This window comes from Fukomys damarensis, unplaced genomic scaffold (genome assembly GCF_012274545.1).
Source record: "Fukomys damarensis isolate Sample0158 unplaced genomic scaffold, DMR_v1.0_HiC HiC_scaffold_3, whole genome shotgun sequence".
Classification (NCBI taxonomy): Eukaryota; Metazoa; Chordata; class Mammalia; order Rodentia; family Bathyergidae; genus Fukomys; species Fukomys damarensis.
The window spans coordinates 7,487,120-7,501,576 of NW_022900915.1; the positions used below are offsets into that span (position 1 = coordinate 7,487,120).

General features: G+C 39.6%; 1 pseudogene; it reads left to right on the forward strand.

Moving 5' to 3' along the window:
- Nucleotides 1-3,633: 3,633 nt before the first annotated feature.
- Nucleotides 3,634-5,358, forward strand: LOC104864297 (annotated as a pseudogene).
- Nucleotides 5,359-14,457: the final 9,099 nt, after the last annotated feature.

Genomic DNA, 14,457 nt, shown 5'->3' on the forward strand with positions numbered 1-14,457 from the left:
ATATACTAATTCCCTGAATAAGCAAACGTAACTATTTTAATTCTCTCAATCAGCTAATAAAATTCCATTTTTTTCCTTTGTAGAAAACTACATGCAAGAAAAATGTAAACCATTTAAAACCTTCTCTGTTAGTATAAGAGAAAAATAAAAAGACCAATAAAAGCAATCATTAGGGTTCTGGTCCGAAAACACGCCTAATGTCACTTTTCCCCTGAAAGATCCAAAGGAGATCTTTATACACACGATCTCAAAGATGGGAGAGCTACTAATTTTTTTGCACTAAGAAACAGATAAATGAAAAAGTCCACTAATAAAACTCCACTAACGAAGCAGACTTAATACAGCCTAACACCTGAATTTACAGTGGAGAAATGCTTGAAACTACGTTATTTTCTCTTAAGAACCCCAGAAGGCATATATTAAATAGGAAATGAAAGTGAGGAGGGCCCTCGGTGGGTAAGAGAATCAACTAAGAGAATATGGTAAAAGTTGCTTGACAATAATTTAAATCCTAAATTCTCTCCTACGTTTCACTCTATGTAATAACTGACCACCAACCAACACCACCACCAAGGCCAACAGAAATATGAAAGATTTCCTCCAGGCAAGCTTAAAATGGAAATCTGTGGGCTGAGGGTGTTCAGCATAGTGTGAGCCTGAGCAACCGACCGAAACGGTGGCTTGAGAGTACAGTGAATTCTGACAGCCACATCTCCACCCTCAGTGCTGGGGAGTAGCAGACTCCTCTCTCAGATACCTATCAGCCCAAGAGAAAATACGCAGAGAAGCCAGCATCAGGAACTTGGCAGCCAGTGGTCTGTCTCGACCACTCTGCTGTGAGACTCAATCTCTGGCCTCTTTGCCATTCTCAGAGCATGCAGTCACTTTCTAACTTTTACATTCTAAGAAAATAAGAAACAACCACACGTCTGAGGAAAGCCTCTCACCTGAAGAAAGGCAGCAATCCAAACAAATAAGAAAGAAAAAAAAGCCATTTGGAGGATAGAGAATCTGCAGAGAGAAGAAAACTGGTAAAATGAATGGTTTGGGGATGATCTCAGAAGTAGAAGAAGACATGGAACCCATGATCGGATCAGGAATCCACAAGAAAAGAATACCGAAAAAGCAAAATAGTCAGTCTTGGAAATTAAAAACAACACGGCATAAATGAAAAACAGATGGGTCAGAGGTTTAATTTAAGAAAGCTTCACAGAAGGCAGAGCGAAACGACAGAGATGAAAAAGAGAAAGGAAAAGTTAAGGAAATTTCAGGAGCAACCCAGGAGGTCTACAATCCAAAAAGTAACAATTTAGGGGGGGAAAAAAACTGAGAAAACAGGTGAAAATAATACACCAAATAATTGAAGGGAATTTCCCAGAATTAAAAGACTTACTGAGGACAAAGATAATGGGCGAAAATAGATCCACACTAAAATATGACACTGAAAAATTTCAGAACAACACTGTAAAGCAGAAGACCCTAGAATCTCAGAGGGGGAATAACTCATAAATCAAACTTTTTCTAGGAAATCAAACTGAACAGTAACTTCAAACCTCTGAAGGAAAATTGTGTTCCAATTAGAATTCCATGCCTGGTTGAACCTTCCACCCAGAAAAAGGGTCAAAACAGGATGCTTTCTAACACGCACAAAAACAGTGAGATTATGTCCCATATGTTCTTCTGTACTCCACCCAAATGAGGAAGTGGATTAAGAAAGAACTTTACATGGGACACAGCAGAAATCAAAGGAATTTGATCAACCCAGGTTTTTACAAACTTTGTGCTACACAAAATCATTCAGATACCCAGTCTCCTACTGTTTTCTATCTCCTCAAAACTTGAGAACACTTCTGTGTTCTTGTTTGTGGGTAAAGAATGATCAGGAATCTCACAGTAGCAATTAAAGTCAAACTTGCACACACCGCTTCTACTTATACTATCAGTGACAACTTAGTAACATGAATACAGTTGCCAGAAGAAAAGTTAGGAAATATAGTTCCTAGCTATGTAAGGCAGTGTCTAGCTTTGATTCTTTTATGAAAAAGTAGCCTTTGTTATGTAGTCGTTTTTGTTCAAGGGAACGATCAGTCCAGATTGAATCATGTTTTTAAAACATATTAATAAGAACACTACAGATCTGCAGACACCCTTCTTTCCAGAGTGAATGGACAATCATAATGGAAATCAACAGAAACTCAGCTAGATCTGCAGTGAATGTGATGTGTGGCAGATACTATGCGATAACACAGTACAGCGTGCATTACAACCGTGAGTGCTGACAAAATAATCTGAGCATCTTCCTATCAAACTTCTTGTTAGGAAGAGTCTGTGGACTGTCTCAGCTGCAGTGCAGAAGAAAATAGAAATATTCTCAAATGAAAGGAATTTCCTAATTATGTACACATTTGTACTCACATTGACTATCTTTGTAGAGATGTAAGAGTCTGGGACCAGTGACTGACTATCAAAAGGAGAATTAGTTTTACTATTCACATTTCTGTTCATTATATCCCATGTAAGTAAATTTTAAAAATTAAATGCATTGCCCTAAAAACATAACTGCAGGTGCCCTCTGAGCCAGCAATTCCAGTCCTAGGAATTTATTCTATAGATAAATTATAACATTTTATAGGTAAAAAAGAAGAAACATTCTAAAGATTCAACAAGAGGACGTTTATGGTAATTATACACACATTATGAAAGAAAATGCAACTTCAACAAAGGATGAAAATTTTAGAAACTGACAAAAATGTAACAAAACAAAATTATGATTAGTAACTAAATAAATGGTTAAATATATGCAGTTTAGGCTCTGATCATAACTTGATATTTTAAAAGATTAAAATACTACTCGGGGGAAGAAAAAGACTGTTGTAAGACTAAATATTAAATGGCAAGACATTCAGCTTAAATGACATGAATGCATAATTGTTTGCCTTTATCTGCTTAAAAATCACACTTTCATTCGAAAGAGTAGTAGCAACCACACTGTTAACTCAGAAAATTGTCATGTAAGTTAAAAAGAACATCAGATTTGGTGTCCAGACTTGGATTGGTGTTCAGCTCTTTCACTTATTGTCTTACCTCCAATACAATAATAGAGAAAAAGGGTACGATACATCCTTCTCGCTGAGACTGAACTGGAACAAGATGAAAGCAAGTATAGCACCACACACAAAGGGCCCAATCATGAAACTTCAGTGTGGAGAACCAGAAATAGCTGAGACTACCAAAACCTGAGATGCAGAGTTGAAGAAGTGGAAACAGTTACCCTGAGTTCTGTGAGAGATGGCATCCTTCTGGGGCGAGGTGTGTTCAGCACGTCCTCTGGGCACAGGCTGGCTTTCTTTTTTTGCATGATGTCTCCAAATGTTGGTTGGTGTTTATATGTTCTTGACAAAGGCACTTAATGCCTGGGAGACTCGGTTCTGCTATTGAAGATCTGTAAATGACAATCCATAACCATAGCAATCCATAAAGCGGAGCCGGGAAGGTCGGGCAGGGCCTCCAGAGCCCCTGGGCCTGGTCAGCCAGCTGAGCTGCCTGCTGGCTCCTCACCCACCTCACCCCTTCCCCTTGGCGGGGAAGGATCCCGCTGGCTGGATGGCGGAACTCAAGTCAGCTGAGCTTCAGAACTCAAGGACCCCTTTTGTCCTTCCTCCATATTGCTTGATGGGAGGCATTATGGCCCCCAAAGGCATAATGACGATTACTCCTGCTAAATCCATCCTCAACTCCATGAACTCCCTCAGGAAGAGCAATACCTTCTGTGCTGTGATGCAGGGCGTAAAGCAGAAAGACTTTCCTGCCCATCAGATTGTGCTGGCTGCCTGCAGTGACTACTCCTGTGCCAAGTTCACAAGTGAGCTTTCAGAGCAGGGGAGACCTTATGTTGACATCCAAGGTTTAACTGCCTCTATAATGGATCACTTGTTGGACTTTGTGTCCAGGGAAACTACACTTGACTGTGGAGAATGTACAAGAACTGCTCCCTGCAGCCTCTCTGCATCAGCTGAAAGGTGTGAAGCAAGCCTGCTGCGAGCTCTCAGAAAGTCAGCTGGACCCTTCTAATTGCCTGGGTATCAGGGATTTTGCTGAAACTCACAACCGTGTTGACTGGATGCAAGCCACTGAGATTTTTAGCCAGAAGCATTTTCCTAAAGTGGTCCAGCACGAAGAATTCATTTTCTAAGCCAAGGACAGGGTGGAGAAGTGGATCTAGTGTGATGAACTTCAGGTGGGTTCTGAAGGACCAGTCTTTGAGGCTGTCATCAACCGGGTGGAGCTTACCAAGAAGAAGCCCCAAGAGTCCTGGCCTGACTTGCTACAGTATGTGCACATGCCCCTGCTGACCCCCAGGTACATTACGGAGGTCATCGATGCTGAGCCGTTGATCTGCTGTAGCCTACAGGGCGGAGATCTGGTAGACAAACCAAAGACGTTTCACCTGAGGCCGGAGCTTCCGAGCCAGATACAGGGCCCGCATTGGCTCAGCTAGGAGCCAATGAAATGATTCTGGTGGTTGGGAGCTTTGGAAGCCAGCAGTCTCCCATTGATGTGGTTGAAAAATACGACCCAAAGACTCAGGAGTGGAGCTTTTTGCTGAGCATCACTCGAAAGAGAGGTCTGTGGCCTCGGTGTCCCTCCATGACTGGATCTACATAATTGGCAGTTTTGATGGCCGTTCCCGCCTCATTTCAGTGGAATGCCTGACTACACAGCAGACAAGGACGGGGTCTGGTGTTCTGTGGCCCCGATGAATGTCCGATGTGGCCTCCTGGCTACAACCCTGGAAGATACGATCTACCTCTCTGGAGGCTTTGATGGAAGCAGGTGTCACACCAGCATGGAGCGATATGACCCAAACATTGACCAGTGGAGTATGCTGGACAATGTGCAGACAACCCGACAGGGTGCTGAACTAGCAGTGGCCAGTGGAGTGATCTTCTGCCTAGAAGGATATGATGGCCTGAATATCTTAAATTCAGTTGAGAAATATGATCCTCACACAGGACACTGGACTAATGTTATACCAATGGCCACCAAGCTTTCTGGTGCTCGATTGGCCATACTGAATGACCATATTTATGTGGTGTGGGTATTTGATGATACAGCCCACTGAAGCGTACAACGTTAGCACTGATTCCTGGACAACTGTGACTAGTTATGACCACTCCACGATGCTCTGCAGAGGCCACAGTGCTTCAGGGGAGACTCTATGCGATTGCAGGATATGACAGCAATTCCCTGTTGAGTAGCACTGAATGCTATGGCCCTATCATTGACAACTGGGAAGTGGTGACATCCATGGGAACCCAGCACTGTGATGCTGGTGTGTGTGTTCTCTGAGACAAGTGACCATTGTTGGAGCACCATCCAGAGCTAGTGACCAGTTTAAGAGACAGTTGGTGGGAGAATCAAGGATCCTGCTTTATTTCTCATTGTGTGCACAGGGTGATTACAGGCACCAGTGCAGTGATGATTGTGCTTATTGACGCACACTCCTTCTCACACTGGTTAAATCCTTCAGAAGGGTGGGTAACAGATACTTAACAGAGAGAATGCACATTGAATGGGTGTAGGACTGGATCCTCGTCCATCTTGCCTGCAGAGCACTCTCGTGGTGTTTGACTTCCCACATGCTTGGGAGAATATGTACATGTTGTGCCTCATCTGTAGAGAACTACATGTGGACAGAGTCCAGCCTGGAAAAGCAGAAGGACACCAGCTTGAGGAAACTTGGTAAAATCCAAGCATTTTTTCCAGGAACAAACAACTTCTCTAATGTACTGGTAGCTAGAGGTGCCACACTTTCATTCTGGAGGAAAAGTGACGGAAGAAGTCCCCCCACCCCATCGTAACTTTGGCGCCAGGAGGAGAGATTCTCGTGACACCCCCTTGGTCGGAGGAGGACAGGGTTGGCACATGAGAACTGAGGTTAGAATAAATGGCAGGAGTTGAATTTGATGAAACGTGAGTGACCCTGGAACACCACTAAAGCATAACCTGGAAGACTGCGGAGGACGTTATTGGACGGATCTTTTTATTTCCCCAAAATCTTTCTAAAATAGTGTCATACATCTTGGCACTGAAAACTGTGAGAGAATAATGGTGAACAAATGTTTGGATGAGAGAAGAGGGCATAAACATGAGCCTTCAATATACCTGGGATTAATTAGAAGTACCTGCGATTCTGCAATTGTCTTATGCCCTGCCAGGACTCATGTAGTCGTGGCAGTGTCTGTCTTGAGAGGACGAAAGTCTGTCCGTCTTTGTTGAATAAACACTACTACACCAGTACACTCATTATTTATTTGGGGATGGGTTGGGAGTGGCAGCAGCCTAACAGTTCAGCTACCTGATTACTGCCCTCATTTTTCAAGGACACATTTCTGCTAAAGAGTTGTTTTTACTGCTGTGTTTGGTGCATCTAGTCTCTCTCCACTTAGTTCCAGCACCTTTGCCATCACATTCTGAGCTCCCCTGTGTCATGGAGTGAGGTTCCTGCTTTGTGGGTACTGCGAGTGTGGAACGTGGTAACCTAAACAAGGACGAGTTTTCCCTTTGCTCTGAAACTCCATTTTTCCCCTCTTTCTCTGAGTTGTATTAACTGGCAGAGTTCATTTCCTTTGTATGTTTTTTAAATATTAAAATTGACTCAAATGCCATTTAAAAAAAAAGAAATGGTGTGTATAAACGGATTCTTACTGTTGCGAGAGGGTAAGATTTTATTTACTGCCACTATTCAAGACAGCTGAACAGCCCTGGCAAAGGAGTCATATTTCTGTCACAAGACTCATTTTGTCTGCAGATGTACATAGCAACTGCGAAATCCAGTCTATGGTGGGTTTTTAGCACACCCCTGTAGAAGATATTTTTCCTAAGGCTGTGCTTCATGGTTTCCTGAATTCATTTCTAACCTCTTTCCTTGTGTTAAGAAATCCCTGCAGTTTATTCCCACTGTACCTTCATTGCTTGTAACTTGACTTTTCTGTCGTAAGCCATTAACCTCTCAGGACTAAACCAGAGAATGTTTAATAGGTGAGACATTCTAGGATTCTCTTGTAAAAATCTGTGTACAATTACAGTCAAAAGGATAATTCTTCATAATTGTCTATGGTGGGTCCAATTATAAATCTGTTCCACAAGTTAGAAAATCAACAGTTCATTGGTTCATGCTCTGCCTGAATTAGCCCAGTGCATATGGTGACCTTCAGCATTCATAATATCTGTAAGTAACCACAGGTAATCTACTTTTGTTCTTAGCAGTATGCAAATGATCTCAAATAAAAACACATAACTAAAGGCCTGTGATGTGCTGTGGATTTTTTAATCCTAATATTTTTAAAATCCTAAACATAAATAACTGTACTCTGATTCTCTTGAGAGTCTAAATGGAAAGAAATACCTATGTTGAATAAATATATAGGTCTTTAGGGGATGTGGCCATACATATTGCTACAGTTTGAAAGAAGAAACATGTTGAACTAATGGAAATTTAGGTCAGTAAAAAGCAAGTATTTTATAGTGGCATAAATTCAGGGCCAAAACACAGAGATTTATCATTGTAGCAAAGATGGTTCATTGCTTCCCAATTCCCAGTCTTCCTTTCTGCCCATTTTTATTCTAGGCAGTTTGCCACCAGCTGAAAGCTTGTATTCCCCAACCTCCCTCGCTGTGTGGTACTTCTTTCCTTCAAATCCTCTATCAAGTGTGCTGGAGGATGAATAAATACAAGTGAAAAACTATTTGTAAGCACCCTTCTTTGTTATCCTGTCCAGGGAGGGTGGCAAATCTAGTCTTTGCGTTAACAGCCTCCCAAAAATGACCTCTGGAAAAAGAAGTAAGGGGCGTTAGAGGAATAGTAAAGTTTACTTTACTTTAATACATATATACGTGATTATTTCTTATTAACCCAACCAGAGATAGAGCAAAAGCAAACAAATCTGAACCAGGTAACATTTATGAGACCACTGCTGCTACAATTTATTTATAAGCAAGAGATGCACATACACTTCCAGATGATAAAGAATGAAGAAGTGTCAGTGGAGAAGACTGTCAGACTCAAAATTAAGAAAACTGTGTCTCCTCTTCCCATTTCTGATCCAAGAACTTACGGTAGATCTCAAAGGATTTCTGTGCAGCCTGGTTTCCCAAGTCCTGGAACTGTACCAGTCATTGGCCCTATCGTGTATTTTCCCTCATATTTCCCAATTCCTGCCTCGGACTCCTGCACAAACTCTAACTTTGTTATACGACTCCATAAAGTGATAATGTTGCAATTATATGTCCTTAAATAACTGATACAGTTTTAGTTCATAAAACTATACCTTTTAGCAAATAAAATATTGGTCTACATATCAAATATAATCCCCATTCTTAAGTTTATCAAAATGTTTCTCATTTTTATAAATGAAACAAATGCAGCACAGATAGGTTAAAAGACTAGTCAAAGGTCACTTTCCTTGTTAGCCAAGAAAAGAGCAGAACTCAGGTCTCTTGCCTCCTAAAAAGTACAATTTTCTAATTTATGGAAGTCTCATTTATAGCTGTTTTATACACACACACACACACACACACACACACACACATACATACAAATACATGTACAGAGACATGATAGAAATTTCTTCAGTGTAACTTATCAGCAATTATGTTCGTGGTATTTTAGTTAGGTATTATCATAATAATGCTGTATAAAAAATGAATTCAGTGGCTTAAAATGACAATTATTCCCACAAAGTCGAGTCAGCTGGGCTGCCTTTGCTTTAGGCTGTGCCAACCAGGCTGGGCCGGAGTCTGTTGGATGCCTCGCTCACAGTTCCCACGACTACTGTGGACTGACTGGAAAACAATCCTCTCATCACGAGGACAGATGCACGGCAGGGCAAGGAGCAATGCATGTTAACTTTTAATGCATCCCATCAGCCAAAACAAATTAGAGGGCCTTCCCTAAGTGGGATAGGAAAGTATACTGCACTGTGCCCACCTGACGGAAAGGCACTCCACAGAGTGACGTGAATAAAACCTCTCGGGAGAACGAGGGCGTGGGACGGTGTCACGTGAAAACATGGGAGGTTAGAAGAAGCTGGAGTCTTTATGAAGATATGTTATTTATAGCCTGCGCCCCTCACGGATGAAGTTCAGAACAAATTGCTTCACACTCTGAAATTCCCTTAAGAATTTTTAAAACTTTCTTACATTTTCTAGAGGAGGCAAATGTAATTGAAACCACAAATGCCTTTTAGGAAAAAAGTGATAAAGAAGGCAAAGAATGTGATTGATGAACAGTGACTGTCGGCAATGGCTTTCAAAGGAACTCATTTAAAGCAGATAAATGTCTATTACCTAAAATTTTTTAAAAAGAGTGAATGAGTGAATCTGGATGAATACTAATGAGTTTTTAAATGCCGGATAAGCAGGACTACAATTAATACAATGTGTTCTTCCCTAGTCTACAGACATGCGTATATGTGTGCACTTTACGAGTAATGGTTACTAGATACCAGACCCAAAAAGCATCCTTTCCTTATGTTAGTTCTTTTAGATTACCCTATATATAATAATTATATTCATCATGGGAACTTGGTACATATACTTATTGCATCTCAAAAATTTTTATTCCCCCTTCACCTCCCCATTGTCCCATCTGTCCCCCTATCCTAGATCCCCTTTCCAATTCAGGCCAGACTCGGCAGTGCACACCTCTGATTCCAGCACTCTGGGAGGCTGAGGCAGGAGGATTACAATTTCACAATTTAGCAAGGCCCTGTCTCAAAATAAAAAACATAAAAAAGGCTGGGGATATAGTTCAGTGCAAAAGTCCAGGATTCAATCCTTAGAACTGAAAAAAAAAAGTCAACTCATTGGGGAAAAAAAATCAAGAGAGAGATTTTTTTTGGTGTTGGTTTTGCTTTTTTAAATTAATACCATATAGGTTAAATTCACAGGAACATTCAATATGTTGAGACTTTTTATTTCAAATGCAGTGCTCCATGTTGTTTTGCTTTGTTGTTGTTGTTTTGTCTGTTTTGTTTTGTTCTTGGTACCAGGGATTGAACTCGGGACCTTGAGTTTGCAAAGCCGACAGCAGAACCCCTGAGCAAAATCCCAGGTCCCACAATGCTCCGTGTCGTGACACTCATAAAACTTCAGAATGTAGAGGTTTTTAAAAATATATATCTGATTGCGGTCAGGGGTGGGTGTATTCCAGTAGTAGAGCACTTGCCTAGCATGCGCAAGGCCCTGAGTTCAACATCTTACCCTGTGAACAACTTATAATAGTATCTGATTTAAACTGACAAGTAGTGAAAAAGGTACGAATTGCAGCTGAATGATAAACTTTTTCTGAGTAAATGTATTTACCATCAAACTGTCAAAAATCTAAATTTACTATTCCACCTTTCTGGGAGAAAAATGTATGGGTTCCCTCTGGAATCACCTAGATCTTGATTTACAACCACTTGATAAAAACATATTAATATTGTTAAATATGTTTTCAAATTCTGAGCAAAAGAAATGTTTCAACTGAATAATAAAACTCATGCCAGTTGCCTTCTTTACTCCTAAGAAAAACGTATATATAAAGAGAACATTAAATTGGTTTGGATAACTTAATTATGTCAATTGCTTTTTTGTTTATTCATAAAATCAAAATTGCATATGCTCTTTATTTTTAGAGACCTAACAATAGAAAATACAGACTTAGTCTTCCCCAACTGTCTTGCTGACTACCAACTGTAGAATTTATTTTATTATCTTATTTCTGATTGTAACATAAGATTCAGTAGATACACTGTTGTACAGACAATGAGCTATTGGTGCTTCCTAAATTTAAATGTAGTATGCAAATATTCCCTGTATTCAAAAATTATGTAAGTCAGTTTCTAATGGTGCATAATGATAAATTGGACATACTTACTGCATCCAGTACATCTACTTCAATATTAAGCTTATTTAGACTACTTCCCTTTAAAGTCACATAAGTTACTCGATACACACATATACATATATTGTGGGCATAGGAATTTCAAATTATTTTAATAGGCTTGATCACAGAAATAAACCCAGAGGGCCATATAATAAAGAACTTTAAAACATTTTGCTCAACTTTCCAAATTACTTTCCAAAGGCCCTTACAATCAGTAGTTCTTCTACTAACTTTACACTTGATTGAGAGCCTCCCTTCTCCTTCACCTGCATCAGTGTGGTCCTACTTCAAGGGGATCTTGTTAATTTGAAAAATGAAAACTGGCTTCTTAGTTATGCTCTCAATCGATATTTATCCCATTACTAGTAAAGCTGATTTATCTTAGGCATTAGTTGTGTATGGAGAGTATTTAATCTCTGATGGTCTAACTCCCACATAAGGCACCCGCACAGTGGAGCGATTCCTTAAAATGGAACTCGCACGCCTTCCCTCCCGTCCCTTGCCATTGTCACCCTGGCCTTCTCCCTCTGTCTCATTTCCCCAGTTCTCTAGGGAGCCCTTACTAAGAGGACAAGAAAGTTTGAGCGTCACGAACCTTCACAGTAGATGATCGTGTATTTTTGTAAACACACACAGGATACTCATACACAGTCAGCTGAGTCTGTCTCTTTTCCACTCCATATCAATATATGTGAGTCATAAAGCGTAGTTATTATAGTTCTTAGCAGCCATGTGTGTGTTCCGTATAAGAATAGCTCCCAGGAATACCCCTCCTGTAACACAACATGAAGAGGGCCAAACTACAATAACAAAACACTCTACAGTATCCAGTACTAAAACTATGGAGAAGTAGTTGAAATATATAGTCACAAAGTAACAAAAATATCATTCCAATCATCAGATGGCTAAAATTGTACAAGAAATATTTGTTTCTTATTGACTCAGAATGGAATTTCTCTGCATTTACGAATATGAATAAAAATTCAAAGTGTAAAATTGCCAGTGAAACATGCGGTTTGCTTTTTTTGATATAAATTATGCAAATATAAAATGTATCAAATTTGATTATGAAGCACAAAACTATAGCCGCATTAAAAATAGGTCAGTTTTGGAATACATTTTATGCATCCAGTTGTAAGTAATAAATACAAATCCTGGAAGATCATATGATATGAGAGACTAAAATATCTTTGTTTTAAATTGTAATTATATTTAAGAATATGACTACTGACAGATGAGGTGAAAAAGAGAATAAATCCAAAAAGTAGGAAAATGGATTTATATAAGTTTAATGATTTTGATAGGGGTTTAATGGTTTTCTGTATTTGATGATATTAAATTGATTAGATTTTTAAAGTATGTATCTTGTGATTTCTTCTTCATCCTAAACAAATATTCATCTTCACATTAGATCTTGTATTTGTAATTTCATTTATCATTCTTATTGTTTTAAGGAGCCACTGAAATTGTGCAACCTTCAGGTCTCAGAGGTCTCAGTACTGTGGCCAGTGAAGCCACATTTTTCTGGAATATCTGCTATTCTGTGTGATCAGTGGAGAACACACAGCCTCAGGCAGACTATCTTAGGCTCCACAGAATCCTTGGTGACTTCTTGACTGAATAGCCAAGCAGCCACTTTAATCAGAGGTTATTTCAAGCCCGAGATGAATAACAGACAGTGACACACTGTGCATCCTAATCTACAACCGTGGGCTTCAGTGGAGAAATAAATGCTGAAGAACAACTAGTCAGTCCATATCCCTTAGTAACTCCTTGCCAAGTCGGATGTTGTCCACCCCTACAGTAATTCTCCTGGCCTGGAAATGGCCCTGATACACTGGCCTCCTGAGGGCAGAGTCAGATAGTTCTGGGAAAGGTGGAAAGCCGCAACTATGCTCAGGCGATGTAAGGAAAGCAGCTTGGAAAGCCTTTTCTCTCTGCAAGCTTCACCATATACAAGAATCATTAGGAGCCGTTGTTTAAATGTATTTCCTGGCCTTACTCTGAGTTTCTTATTCAGTAAGTCTGGAGCAAGCCTACAGTTTGACTTTATCATCCCAGAATTATCATACCACACATTTTCCCTGTCCTGCCCTCTGGATGCCTGTTAGATTGGGTTTTTTAATAGGAAAAACCCATATCTAGATAGATAGATAGATAGATAGATAGATAGATAGATAGATAGATAGATATAGATAGATATAGATATACATATACATATATATATCTATATTTACATATATGTATATATAGATATAAATATCTATATAGTTATATATAGATATATATCTATATAGTTATATATAGATATATAACTATATAGTTATATATAGATATATATATCTGTGTCTCTATTTGTACTCTTTGATTTCAGGTGGGGTCTTGTGATTGCCCAAAGCCTATCTGTGATAAGGTAAAGATGAAATTGTAGATTTGTACCTAAAATAAAAAAAAAAAAAGCTAAAGAAAGATGGGTTTGAACTGCTATAAGAAATATTCTCATTCAGTATAAGTGTATCTTTCACACAATTATTCTCCTGCAAAGCCCCGTTTTTCCTACTTCACTGCAAAATACTGAAGAATACAGCATACTCTAAAATCCCAATACAAAAGAGTTGAGGTCAACAAAGGACTTATTCTCCGTAAATTAGGAAGAGCTGAGGATAATTTCATAGCTCTTGGGAGACAGCTGTCAAGAAAGACACAAACAAAGCTCAGTGCCTGTGCCCCATGGCCACCAGAGGAAGCTGCAGGTTCCTTGTACACAGCCCTGTTCTCCCTGAGAAATTGAAAGATAAGTGCTGCATTACAGTAATTTAGATTACTTACCAATTTCCTAATGGCAGAAAGTAATTCACAGGCATCTGTGGAGTAGAGTGAGGTTAATGATTCAATTGCACTTTTATTATGAAGGACTCACAATCTGCTAGAATCTCCAAAAGATTAAATGAGTCAGTACACACCACTTTGCAATGTTGTTAGTGCCCATAGCTCCGTAGGGACAAACCATTTAAGCTAGTCCTTTGTTTGCTGTGTAAATTATTTGACTTCAGTGATTCAAGAAAAATGAATATGAGATTTAAGTTGCAAGTTCCATAATGCAAATTTAGTAAAAGCTTAATTCGCCTCATGGGGATGAAAGTCTCCTCTGAACATATTGGAACTGTGTGCGAAGACGTTTCATCCGCCAGAAAGTGCCCTTGCCTCTCCAGAACTCCTAATGAAGGGGCCCCAAGCCCACAGTGAGCGTATCTTCTGACAGTATCAGTTTTTATTAAGCATATGGATTCCTAATTCTCAGGAACAATAGAAAAAGTACAACTTTGGAGATACAGCAAAGTTTAAAAAGTTGCCAGAGAATATTATCTCTCTATGTAATTTGCTTCACAACCTTCTGTGCTTGCATTCAAATGATGGGGCTCTGTGTACAAGAAGGGAAGGATTCCTTCTGGACTCATTTCAGAGTTTTCTATGAATGTGAATGTTCCATACACTGTCATGAAGAGACTGAGTAGGTTTAGCCTTCC